Source organism: Carcharodon carcharias, chromosome 2 (assembly GCF_017639515.1).
Source record: "Carcharodon carcharias isolate sCarCar2 chromosome 2, sCarCar2.pri, whole genome shotgun sequence".
Taxonomy (NCBI): domain Eukaryota; kingdom Metazoa; phylum Chordata; class Chondrichthyes; order Lamniformes; family Lamnidae; genus Carcharodon; species Carcharodon carcharias.
The window spans coordinates 12,828,140-12,842,352 of NC_054468.1; positions in this window are offsets into that span (position 1 = coordinate 12,828,140).

Sequence of the window (14,213 nt, forward strand, 5' to 3'; positions counted from 1 at the left end):
ATGTATAATTAAGCTCAAAATTCTGGGACTGTGAGGAAACAAAGTCATTTTTCAGATGTTTGTTGCAATTTATCAGTAATTTTTCTGTTTTTTTTTCAGAACTCTTTGTTGTATTTTCTGTTTCTTTTTAATTGTATGGTATAAATGAGTTGCATTAAAATTGAAATAAACATTCCACCCCTGCATGTTCTTAAACAGAGAATCGTAGAATCATAGAATGAAATAGAACTGGGCAGTCTGGCTCATCATGCCTGTGCATGTTATTGAAAGAGCAAATGTTATTGTTAAATCTGCTTCCGCCAACGTATCAGACGGTGCATTCTAAATCACAACAACTTGGTGCATTTTTTTTTTGCTCTCAGATGGATCCTGGTTCTTTTGCCAATCGCCTTAAATCTGCCTACATTGTTTCACAATCCTTCTGCTACCACAATTAATTTCCTTTCATTTGCTCCACCAACATCTATTTGTATTTGTATAGCGCCTTTCAAAGCACAACCTGCAAGGTGCTTCACAGGAGTGGTAACAAACCAAAATTGACATCGATCCACTTGAAGAGGTATTTGGGCAAAATAGCAACTGCTTTTACAAAGAGGTAGGCTTTAAAAGGAGCCTGAAAGAGGGAAAGAGACAAAGAGATGGAGAGGTTTAGGGGGGAATACAGGGCTTAGAACATTAGAATCTGCAAAGCACCGCTGCCAGGGGTGAAGTGATTCAAATTGGAGATACTCAAGGGCCAGATTTGGAGGAACACAGGTTTGTAGAGCTGGGAGAAATCATAATGATAAGGAGCACCAAGGTCATGGAGGGATTTGAAGACAAGGATGAGAATTTTAACATCGGAATCTTGTTCAACTGGAATTGTTGTGAGCAAGAATATGGACACCAGAGTTTTGGATGACCTCGTGGAAGCTGGTTCCTCTCCAAAGAGCCTGGAGTGCATTGCAATAGTCAGGATGAGGCCTAGCCAGTTTGCAAAGTTCCCTCATGATTTAAATAGTTCTGTCAAATGTCCTCTTAACCTATGCTTTAGCGAGAAAAATGCCACTTGCTCTTGTCTCTCCACATAACTGCCATTGTTATTCCGTTCTACCATCCTAGGAAATCTCCTCTGTATCCTCTTTAAGGCTTGGACACCCCTCCTAAACATGGTACCCAAAATTGGGTGTAACATCATAATACTCCAGGTGGGGGCAAAACGGTGTTTCAAAATGGTTCAACATAACATCTTTGATTTTGCACTATTGCCTCTATTTATAAAGCCTTGGATTTTGTATGCCTTTCTAACATCTTCTCAACTTCTCCTGCCATCTTCAAAGACTTGAATATCTACACACCATTCTGTTCCTCCGACACCTTTAACATTGTACAATTTAGTTCATATTGCATTTCTTTATTCTTCCTAAAACGATGGATCACCACTCTCCCCTGTGTTAAATTCATCTGGGATGTGTCTGCCCATTTCACCTATCTATGATACCCTGAAAACAGTTACCATCCTCCTCACTGCATTTACACTTTATATGTGATTCCCGAACTTTAACATTGCGCACTTTAAACCAAAATCCAAATCATTCATGCATAATGAGATCGTGGTTGGCTAACTGATCTAGCCAGAGGCTTGAACTAATGATCTGGAGGCAGGAATTCAAATTCCACCAGGACTTCAGGGGAACATAAACTCAATTAATCTAATAAGATACGCAATGAAAAGTTGTATCAGTAATCGTGACCATGAAATTCTTCATTGTCATTTAAGAAATGCTTCATTAGTGTCCCTTCGGGATTCGAAATCTGCCATTCTCACGTGCATTGACCTGTATGTGACTCGAAGCTTAACATTGATATTTAACTGTTAACTGCCTTCTGAAAAGGCTTATCAAGCCAGTGAATTGTATTAGAGAAGGCAGCTCACCAATGGCTTCTCGAGCAATCATGAATGGACAATACCTAAGCAGCCCAATGCCCAAATCTGTAATTTCTTAAAAGAACCTTGGTCCCAACAGTCACTGATCGGAAACACCTCCGCACACTACCCACCAGTCTGAAAAACAACTGGTCACCAGTGCACTCTGCTTTCTGTCCTGACCAATTACTTGTTCATGCAGCCATTACCCCTTTAATCCCTTGGTCCTCAATTTCTGCTTGAAGGTCTAACAGGTGATACATAGATATACCTTTTGAAAGTCATATCTACAACATCAACTGCACAGACCGCATCATTTATTCATTCATGGATGTGAGAAACGCTGGCAAAGCCAACAATTATTGTCCAGCGCTAAATCTTCATCAGGAGGTCGTGGTCAGCCGTTTTCCTGAACAGCTACTGTCCATCTGCTGCAGGCACAGTCACAGTCCCAGGGAGTCAGGGAGGTGCAGGACTTTGACTCCGCGACAAAGAAGAAACAACGATATATCTCTAAATCAGGATTATGTGTGATTTGGAGGGAAACTTGGTGAATGCGGCTTCTGCCCTTGTTCTTCTAGGTGGGAGAATTTGCGGATTTCAAAGCTGCTGTGCAAGGAGTCTGACGCTTCAGTGCATCTTGTACATGTAACACTGTGTAGGTGGGAGGGAAAGTGTAAGGTGTTGGATGGATTGCCTATCGAGCGAGCTGCTTTGTCCTAGATATTGTCGAGCTTCTTGAGTGATGTTGGAGCCGGCAAATGGAGAGTATTCCAACAAACTTTATTGGTGGTCGAGAGGTTTGAGGAGACAGGATTTAAGTCATTCACTGTAGAAATCCTAGTCATTGACTTACTCTCGTAGCCACAGTATTTAAATAGCTGGTCCAGATAAATTTCCTCCGATACTGAAGCAGTTCGTGGCCACATGCAGCGAGACCGAGACAGCATTCAGGCGTGTGCTGTTATGTGGCAAATAACATCTCCTCTCTGACTTCTTGCTGCTCTCGCAAAGCGCTCTCCTCTCTCTCTCTCTCCACTTTTATTTTATCCCTATTATGCTGTAAGAGCTCTCGCAATGCTTTCTTTTTCACTCTTTGCCACTGTTTTATCCCCAGTTGCTCTCGGGCCTCCCGCTGTTTTCAGAATGCTCTGTCTCTCCCCCTCCTCCGATTCTGGGTCCCCTCTGTGATCTGCAATATCCCACAGTTCCCGTACTATTTTTCTCGCTCTCTCCCTGCCGCTCCTTTGGCCCCGCTGTGCTCCCTGTCCTCCCACAGGTCCCAGGACTGAAGTGGGAATATTTCGAAGTTGTTGAAAAATAATTAAATATAATTTCTTTTTACAATTTTCAACGTTAAGCTTTCCTAAATTGCAGGTCTATGTTAAAGCTGCTGGTCCGTAGGTTAATTACTTCAGATCTGAGACCTGCTGGAGCACAGGGAGTACAGCGGGGATAAAGGAGAGACAGAGAGTGATAGCACTACGAGAACTGCGGAGATCACAGAGCGCTGAAAGAACAAAGGAGCAGAGGGTGGGGCGGGGTTGTGGGTGGAGGTAGTGGAGAGGGAGAGATCTTCGACAGCACAACACGGTTAAAACGGTGGCGCAGCAAGCGAGAGAGCACACCGTGAATGGTGCTCCGAGAATACAATGGAGGTAAAGAGGCTGCGTTGAGAGGGAGAGAACAGCAGGATGCCCGGGCATCTAGAGATGGACAAAAATTGTTGGCTTTGCCAGTGATTCTCACATCATTGAATGAATACATAAAAATATAAAGAGGAGATACTTAAAAAGTTGGTAGTTTTCAAATTGGAAAAAGCACCTGATGGAAGTAAGATTGGAAATTGCGGAGGGCATGACCACAATTGTTCAAACTTGCTTAAGTATTTAATTGGTATAAGAGGATGAGAATGTTTCGAAGTTACATTCAAAAAAGGGGATAGAGGTAAATCCAGCTATCACGACCCAGTCAGTTCAATGTCGCTGCGGGAAGAACACTTAGAGGCAATCCACGGCAAAATTAACATGCATTTGGAAAAATATTGGTTAGTAAATGAACTTCAGCATTGATTTCTAAAAGACAAATTGTGTTTGATTAACTTAATTGAGTTTTTTGATGCAGTGACGGAGTGGAGCGTTGAGGTTAGTGCAGTTGATGCTGTAGGTACGGGTTTTCATTGTGTGCCATTCAATAAAGCTTTTAGCTTAAAACGAGGCCAATTGGAGTAAAGGAGTAAAGGCTGCATGAACATGGAATTGGACAGAAAGCAGGGAGTACTGGTGAAGATTGTTTTTCGGACTGGAGGATAGCCTGCAGAGGTGCTTCTGTTCAGTGAGTGTTGGGACCATTGTTCTTTTAAAATAAATCATAGGTTTGGGCATTGGGTTGCTTAAGCATTGTCTTAATTGCTCGAGAAGCTATTGTGAGCTGCCTTGTTCAATACAATTCAGTGGCTTGTTAAGCTATTTCAGAGGACAGTTAAAAGTCAAGCGCAATGCCGAGAGTCTCGAGTCACTTATAGGCCAGCCAAGTTAAAAATGGTAGATTTGGAACCCTAAGTGACCCCCAATGACAATCAGAAATTGCATGGTCGCGAGTGTTGATACAATTTTTATGGCATTGAATTGAATTCAAATTCTCCAGATGTCATGGTAGGATTCGAACTCATGTTGTCAGAACTTTAATTCAGGCCTCTGATCAGTTAGGTATCCACAATCTTATTCTGCATGAATTATTTGGGCAGAGAGTGCAAAATTTTAAATTTTGCCAGTAACATAAAAATCAGAAATGTGGTAAGGAGAATGGTAACTGTCTTCACAGTGTCATAGGTAGATTGTTGAAATAGGCAAACATATCCCAGATTAATTTAACGCAAAGAAATGTGAAGTGATCCATCTTGCTAGGAAGAATCAAGATATCAATATAAAATAAGTGGTGGAACCATAAAGGCATCAGAGGAACAGGGAGACAGGGTGTGTATGCATTCAAGTCTTTGAAGTTGGCAGCAGGAGTTCAGAGACTATTAAAAGGCACAAAAACCCCAGGTGGTATAAATAGAGGCATTAGTACAAAAGCAAGGAAGTTATGCTAAAAGATGTTAAAACATCCCTGTGCCCCTAACTGGAATATTCTGACGTTACACCCAATTTCAGGTACAATATTTGGAAGAGCATCAAGGTCTCAATGAGGGTACAGATGAGATTTCCTAGAATGGTACAAGGGATTGAAGATGGCAGTTACATGCAGAGACAAGAGCAAATGGCGTTTTTCTCCTTAAAGCATATTTTAAGAGGAGATTTTACAGATGTCCATCAATCATGAAGGGATTTTAAAGACTTGATATTCCTTGTCTTGAATCTCCTAACATAATCCTGGCCAGCCACCTATGCACATGCTAGACATGTCCTAACCCACAAATTCCTGTTCACTGTGTTCACTGCCACCAAATAAACAAAATTAAATTGATAAAATTTTTATCCTTGTGTTCAAATCCCTCCACGGCCTTGACCCTCCCAAGCCCTGTAATCTCGTCCAGCCTACAAGCCTCCAAGCCTCCTCCAATTCTGGCCTCCTGAGTGTATCCAATTTTAATCACTCCACCAATAGCAGCTATGCTTTGCAGTTGCTAAGGTTCTAAGCCCTGGAATTCCCTCCCTAAACCTCTCCCCTTCGTGTTGTCTCTTTCCACCTTTAAGACTCCCTTTAAACCCACGTCTTTGACAAAGCTGTTGGTCTTTTGCTCTCATGTCTTTTTATGTGGATTGGCGTCAATTTTGGTTTTTCATCATTCCTCCGAAGCACTTCGCAGCGTTTTGTTTTGTTAAAGATGCTGTTTAAATACAAATAGATGTTGTTGGTAGAATAAATAAAGGGAAATTAATTCTCATGGTGGAAGGAGTGTGAGCCAAAATATACAGGTTTAAGGCAAAAGAACCATTGCCTCTATGAGAGAAGAAAAATACCCTAGTTATGATTATGAAAGCAGTCTCGGTAAGATTGGGGGAAGTAGATTCAACAACAGCTTATAAAAGGGAATTAGATATATACATGAAGGGGCAAGGTTTGCTGGTCTATGGTAAGGAATGTGGAATGGAACTAATAGGATAGCTGTTTAAATAACTTGCACAGGTATGATGGGCCATACGACATTCTTCAGTTCTGATTCATTCTATGATTCTACGATTCTTGATTTAGAACATGCATTGGTATATTTTTAAAATCAATTTTAATGCAATTCAAAATGAAACAGAAACAGAAAATACAATGCATAGTTCTGACAATAATAAAAAAAAACTCAAAAGTTGCAAGGAACACCAGAAAATAATTTTGTTTCCTCTTAGTCCCAAAGGTTTGACTTAATTTTGTATCCGCTCTGTACCAGAGTGGAGGAATTTTACCTGCACGGGCCTTTAGCCTGCGGGCCCTCGTTCCGAACCATATTGTGCCGAGGTTTAATGAGAGGCAGCGATTCATAGTCGCGCGCGAAAGAGTGAAAACATTTGGCTACAACATAATTACTTGCAAAATGTGCCAATGTTTCTACGATCTTTCACATGGACAATTTGCTGTACAGTCGATTACACGTACTTCAGGGCTTGCATGCGCAGAACTTCCATGTCGGCTTCACAATGTGTTACTAAGCTAAGGATAATAACCACTATATGAAAAACTGTTGAGCATGCCTTAGTAAAATGCTTTGCAAGGCCCAAGTTAACAAACTGCAAAGTAGCATGTTCCAAGCATATTTTAGAGTTACTCAATTCTTGTTTTTTTTTTTCCAATTTCCTGCTTGGATATCAAATTTAGACTCCCAGAGGGCCTATAAAGCGTTTTGGAAAGAACCTATTTTTATTTTTCTTTTGCTGTGGCTTTCAAATAGGACCGTCGCTTTTAAAGCTATCATGGCTGCAGTTTGAAAGATATATTCCCTGGAACAGGGTGAGGAATATCTACAATGTTGCTATCCTGGGACAGAGTGTGCCGTAAAAGAACAGAATGGTGCCGGAAAGGAGTCTTGAACGAAGGGGAACTGCTCTATGACAGTAATTTAATTGGTTCCTGACCAAGTGACCATGGTTTTGTGTGGTAACAGTGCAAGCAGAACAGCTCCTCACCTGCAAAGAGGGAAGACCTAAAGTCTTCCTCTCCTGTGTTTGTAAAATCCCAGTAATGCTGCCATAGTAGCTAGCTGGCTATTCCTCACATCTCTGTAACCTGTTGTCTCTGGAAAAACCCCTGTCAACAGGAAAAGGGGAAAATTAATCAGTACAGACATTGAAAAGCAAGTTTCTCAACCAGTGAACCACAGGCTGAAAGTGTTGGGAGACCACATCGTGTCACCAACAACAACCTGCAAGGAATTTGGAAGACATCAGTCAAAATCAACCCATCTAATCCTGTACTCCGGATTGAACTGTTTTATCTCACCCTTAAAATTCATGTTGTGTGTGCCTTATGTGTGAGTGTGTGTTTAAGCATAGGTGTTTAAGAAGGATAGAGTTTAAGCTATAGAGTTAGAAATTAGCAGTTCATATTTCTTTCTTTTGCCACTGGTTAAAGACAATCTGTTTAACAAACAATTATTTACTTATTAAGTTAAACCTGGTGCTCGCATTCTGAAAATCTTAATTAAACAGTTAAGTAGAATTGGGGCAATTTAGTGGTCTGATCAAACTTCTCACATTTGTCTCGGCTCGGGCAGTGGTGGGGCTTGATACTACAGTGCACTATCCCCAGTGAGTGGTGAAAAAAATGGCAGATGGAGTATAATGTGGGTAAATGTGAACTTGTTCATTTTGGCACAAACATAGAAAAGAAATCTACTTATTAAATGGAGAATGACTGCAGAACTCGATGATGCTGAGGTATTTAGGTGTCCTGGTACATGAATCACAATAAGTTTGCATACAGGTACAGCAAGAGATTAGGAAGGCAAAAGGAATGTTGCCATTTACTGCAAGATGAATGGAATATAAAAGTAAGGACATTTCACTCAAACTGAAAAGGCATTGGTGAAACCATATTGAAGTACTGTGAGCGGTTTTCATTTCCAGAAGAGATATAATTGCCTTGGAAGCAGTTCAGGGAAGGTTCATTGGACTCATTCCTATAATGAAGGGCTTGTCTTATGACAAAAGGTTGAAAAGGTTAGGCCAAAACAATTGGAGCTGAGAAGAATGAGAGGTGGTCTTACTGAGCCATATGGTCCTGAGGGGACTTGATATGCTGCATACCCGGAGGATGTTTCCTCTTGTCGGGGAGACTAAAATTAGCGGTTGTAATTTAAAAATAAGAGATCTCTCCACTTAGGACAGAGATGAAGAGACTTTTTTTCTGCCAAAGGGTCGTTGGTGTGTGGAATTCTCTTCCCAAGAACATAGTGGAGGCTGGGTCTTTGAAGTTATTTAAGGCAGAGTTAGATTTTTTTAGGCAAATAATTCATGAGTTATAGGGTGCAGACAGGAAAATTGAGCCGAGAGCACAAACAGATCAGCCGTGGTCTTAATCACAAAGTGCCTGGATTGCTCAACACACAGTATTCACTTCCAGTAAATATCAAACTTAGGGAGATTTTAAAAGATTGCGGTTTCTACATGGACCTTCAACTCAGCAATGAGTGACTCCCTTCAGGCAATAGATTGGAAATGTGTTCATTTCTCCCGCAAATATTTGTCACTTTTCATAATCTTGACCCTGAAATGAAGCAAAATCAGGCTGCACTGCCACGAATATGCCAAGGTGCAATGTGATGTCTATATCAGTGTGGATAGTGGGACTGCGATCCTAACAGATCCATATAGATCTCCACTCGCTGACATGATACTGGAAAGCTCGAGGTGTTACTTATCTATGATATGGCTGAAAGCTTGGGGTTAAATTTCCACGAGGGTTTCAAACACTGTAACTTGGGGATAACACCCCCCTCCACCCCCCACCCCCGCCACCTGAAAAATCCTCTTTATTGATTTTACACCAAGACCTCGAAAGTTTGAACTAAAACTGGCAAGCTGTATGGCAGGCATAATTTGACTAGTTTATCTAATTTGTACGGAGTTCAAGAGAACAGCGATCGGAGCATGCTGTTCAATTTTTTAACCCCTAAATTTATGTTTTGAGATGATAACAAACGTGCCTCAAATCCGTATTTTAATTCCACCCCCCCCCCTCACCCCCAGGCCCTGAATTTACTTAAATATCAGGGTTTCAGGGGTTCATAGATGGACTGTTCAGCCAAGAGCTTTTCATAGTTGGCATCCTGAGGTTCCTGTCCTGGATCGTTCTGAGCGGTGGTAGATTGGATCACAAATGCATTCTGCAAAAGGATTGATTAAAATCAAAATAAGTAAACAAAGAAAGAGGAAAATTAATCTACTCCTATTGAGGAGGCGGTAGTTTAGTGGTATTGTCGCTGTATTAGTTACCCAGTAGACCCAAGGTAATGCTCTGGGGGCTCCGGTTCGCATCCCACCACGGCACATGGTGGAATTTGAATTCAATAAACATTTGGAATTAAAAGTAATGGTGACAATGAAGGCATTGTCGATTGCTGTAAAAACCCATCTTGCTCACTAATGCCCTTTAAAGATGGAAATCTACTGTCCTTACCCAACCTGGCCTACATGTGACTCTAGATCAACAGAGATGTGGCTGACTCTTAAATGCCCTCCAAACCAGCGCAATTAGGGATGGGCAATAAATACTGACCTAGGCATGATTATCAGAGTAGACAATGCAATTCCATGTCAAATGCATGGAGAAATTGCACCAGCTATATTTATACATGTACTCGCGTCTAACAATAAATGAAGTTGCGTCGTATTTTGCTCCAAAGGAATTTGTTTCGCTCAAAATGCGGCACAAAGGACTTTCAGTGTGGGTCACTGTTGATGAGAATTTCTCTAGTCAGTGATTTCACATCCACAATGAATGAATTATATAGTTCATTCATTTCTAAAGAAGTCATTGGGGAAGCTTCCATCTTACCCAGCGTTTTGCAGTATCGTAAGCATTTCTTTCAGGATTGCTGGCGTGTTTCATCTTAAGGAGCACAAGTACATTTGTATTTGCCTGGGGACGCTGATTCGGGTAAGCAATGCACTTGTGACTTCTTAAAACTGGAGCAAATAAATTGAAAGTTAATCCTTTCTAGTCGGCTTCTTGATGCCAAAAAATCACTGGTGAGATGTTTTGCTCCATGTTTAGCTTTGGAAATCCAATCATGTTACAGGCTACAACTCAGTTCGAATGACACCACTCAATAAAATCTGGCCTGGAATACCTTTAATGCTTGGTTGTTCTTTTCTTTCTCTGCCTTTCTATCTGTCTTTCAGTCTTCCAGTCTTTCTGTCATCATAAATTGGTAAGTAATATATTTGCTTATCTATCAATCTATCAATCAATCTATCTATCTATCTATCTATCTATACATACATATATAGATAGGGTTTACCAGTTCATGGTCCTATTCACAGCATCGTAACCCATAGCAACTGAACACAGACGCGGTTAGCGACATTGCAAATTCAAATACGGTGAACGCCAAGAGACAGACAACCAGAGAACGGAATGAAGCCTGCGAAAAGTAGCATGTTACTGATCGAATACTTCACTTTATATTTCTGTGGATATACTTTTAAAGGTGGGGTGTATCAAGTGCAAACCATCTCAATATTCTGCAAGTACTTTAAGCGTCATCTATGACAAGATGCGCTAACTTACTTCAAAGCGAGCACTTTCATAACTTCAAGAGCACCATGGACCCAAGGCCCAATACACCATGTAAACTATCATGCCATATCCTGCAGCAAAGGCACTCAGGATATTCATCACCACATTTCCCACGATCTGAAAGGCAACAACACACACGAGAGACGTTAGCCGATATTTTTCATTTATTCACACGGTGTGGACGTCACTAGTGAGGCCAGTATTTGTTGCCAATCCTCCCTTGCCCTTGAAAAGTCTGCTTGAACACACATGAGTGGATTGGTAGGTTATTTCAAAGGGCAATTAAGGGTCAACTATGTTGCTGTGCGTCTCGATTCACAATATCGGCCAGACTCCGTAAAGACGGCAGAATTCTTTCGTAATGGGGAATTAGCGAACCAGATGGGTTTTCATGACAATCCGTTCGCTTCATCGTCACTATATCTATTAGCAGCATTTTATTGCAAATTTCATTTAATCAACTGAATTTAAATTCTCCAGCTGTCATGTTGGAATTAAAATTCATATCTTTGGAGCACTAGTCCTGGTCTCTAGGTTACAAGTCCGGTAACATTGCCACTTTGTCACTTTACTCTAATGATCTAATGAGTCCCTGCAAAATATCATATAGTGTAAAACAGTTAATTAAGTAAATATAGCATCAGAAACTCATTTTTGTTAGTTTATCATAATACTTAGAAAAATAAAGATGATTCTACTTCAAATAAATACCCACCTGGCATTCACTTGGCCCTTTCTCCAGCGAAATGGACACGGCTCCAGAAATTATGTACTAGGAAAAGCGATTTAAAAGATCAGTTCATATCACCTACTTGTATAATTCGAACACCGACAAGAATTTGCTATGATGTGGCTTGAATTCAGGCTAGATAGAGGTAAAATATTTAAATACGATGGCAATTAAGGATTAGGGATAAGATTTCGGTGTGGACACGTGCGCATTAACATTGTCAACCCTTTCTTAGTTATCTGCTTTTGTCGGCACTTCAAGCGAATAGATGTACCTAAAGAAAGATGGGGAAGTAGGATCTTCGAGCATCTCCTTACAGTTTGCATTGCACACTCATAAATCTGGTTGGTGGAGAAGGTGGCGCTAATTTATTAAAACTTGTATTAGTTTCCTTCACATCCCACTCAATTCCCTTGATACCAGTAAAATGGAGAGTGGAGAGACTGGGAGAGCAGGTAAGCGGGTAAGCGGAGCAGGCATTTGCCTATCATCCAGTTATACCCAGCCATGAAAGTTTAAGTTATGGACAATATTCAGCTGCAACCAAGTATATGAAGGTTCAAAGTTATAAAACAGCAAAATATTCGGCCTTTACTGCAAAATGTCATCAAATTTTCTTCCAATCTCTCCCTTCTCTTGCCTTCATGCAGGCTATCTCTAAAACTCCACTTCTGTGCCTCGGTTTCTTGGTCTCGATTTCTTGGGGTACCTGGCCCTTAATTTTCACTACTGGCTCCCACACCTTGACTTTACTTCCTCGCACCTTGCTTCCTGTAAGGCTCCATTTCATTCTCCCAGGTTCTCTGTCTTGATCGTATTGGTTCTGATGATGGAGCCTTCCATGCTAGCCCTTCCAATATGTCTTTCTTTTTTCTCAACTGAGGATTCCTCCCACTGTGGTTGACAGGGCACTCGGCCATGTCCATTTCGTTTTCATGCACTTTTGCTTTACTATTTTCCAGAATCACGATAGTGTTCCCCTGGTCCTGACCTTCCACCCCATGAACCATTGCATTCGACCCTAATACACCTTCCACCCCACGAACCTTTGCATTCGACCCTAATACACCTTCCACCCCACAAACATTTGCATTCGACCCTAATACAACTTGTTCCTCCCTGGTGCATTTGCAATCCAAAGGAAGTGTTCCTTCTGTGCCATGCAACTCCACCCCTCAATCATCCCTACAAATCCCCCCACCCACCAACCACTTCCCTTGGCAAGTTTGCATTCAAGTCATGCAAGGCCTGCTCTTCTAACCTCGCCTTTTTCACCACCCAATGTGTTAAAAACTCCTTCGAGGTGAAACAGAGATTCACTGCTCATGGTGTGCTCTCCTTTACATAAGGGAGAAAAAACACAGGTTGGGTAATCACTTTGCAAAACGTTATAGTTCATTTCACAAGTCACTCCCCAAGCTTTCACTCACCTGCTATTTTAATTCCCCATTCCACTCTCACTAACATATTTAAGTCCTAGATCCCATACATTGTTCCAATGAAGCTCAAAGTAAGCTCGGGGAACACTAGCTCACGTATAGACTTGGCACTTTATGGCCCTCAGACTCAACATTGAACTCAACAATTTCAGATCATAACCTGCTCTCCATCTGTTGGTAATTCTCCTTCTCACGTTATCAACTCCCCGAGACATTATTTATTCCCTTACTTGTTCAATTATCATCTCTTTTCACCTTGCACAATCGTACCTTTGGTCGTGTAATGTCTCCTGCCCTATCACAGTATTTCATTTGTTCTTTCCCCCCTCCTCCTTTGTTTACTTTACTGAATGTCTGTTACATATCTAAGTACACTCTGTTATGAGGAAGGGTCAACGGCCTGAAACATTTATTCTGTTTCTCTATCCACAGCTACAAGCACACCAGTCGAGTTATGTCCCTTGTTTTTCATTGATACTTCAGTTCAATTAACCTTTCCACAGACTCCACCAATTGAAAGAAATGCATTAACTGATCCATTCCTAAAGATTGAACAAAACATTATTCTCAGAAATGGGACAATTATAAGGTTAATCGGGATCCAGGAATAACAAACAGTGTTAACACTCTCTATTTTTCTGCACCCTAAAATACTGGATTACATAAATGAATTTAATATTATTTAAATAAAATCCAAACAAACCCAAGTTCCTGTCCACCAGAACGTTCCAATGGATCCTGAACATTGATCATTGTATTTGAGGGCGAGACTAAATGTTACCTGGATGATTCCCACCATAATCTGCACGACCTAAAGCAGAAAGAGTTCATTGATTAATAGCGATCAGCTATTCGAGGGTTTTGGCTTTAAACACCGACAGAACGGCAGCCGTGTTCGATGGATAGGGCACCTCGCCTTCCAATGTGCCAGAGAGGAAGCACACACTCATTACAACACGGAATTGCCCTGCCTGCCACATCAATGTAAACACAATAGCTTTCCACATACCAAGACTGAAAGAGCAATTATTGTTTCCATATGCAGTTAATTAATAAGAGTACTGTCAATTTGAAGTCACCTTTGCAAAATTAAGTTGCCCCGAGGCTAGCATAGATTTACCTGAAAGAATGATTCGAGAGTAAGAATTAATTGGCCGAATAGATTAGGAAGGAGTCCATAAAGAAAGCGCAAGTGTAAGTGCCTGTGCCTGTCAAAAGGATGTTGAAGACTGACATTTTGATAAGAGAGAGCAAGACAGGGTTGATGCAAACACACCTGACCACAAGAAGCCAATTCTGTTCAAAGAGGAAAATAGAAAACTATCAAGAGAAAAATGGCCAGCAATTTTCAAGAAAGCACAAACTGTGCCCAGGCGTGTTCTGCGACATTCTTTTGCCATTCTAGTGA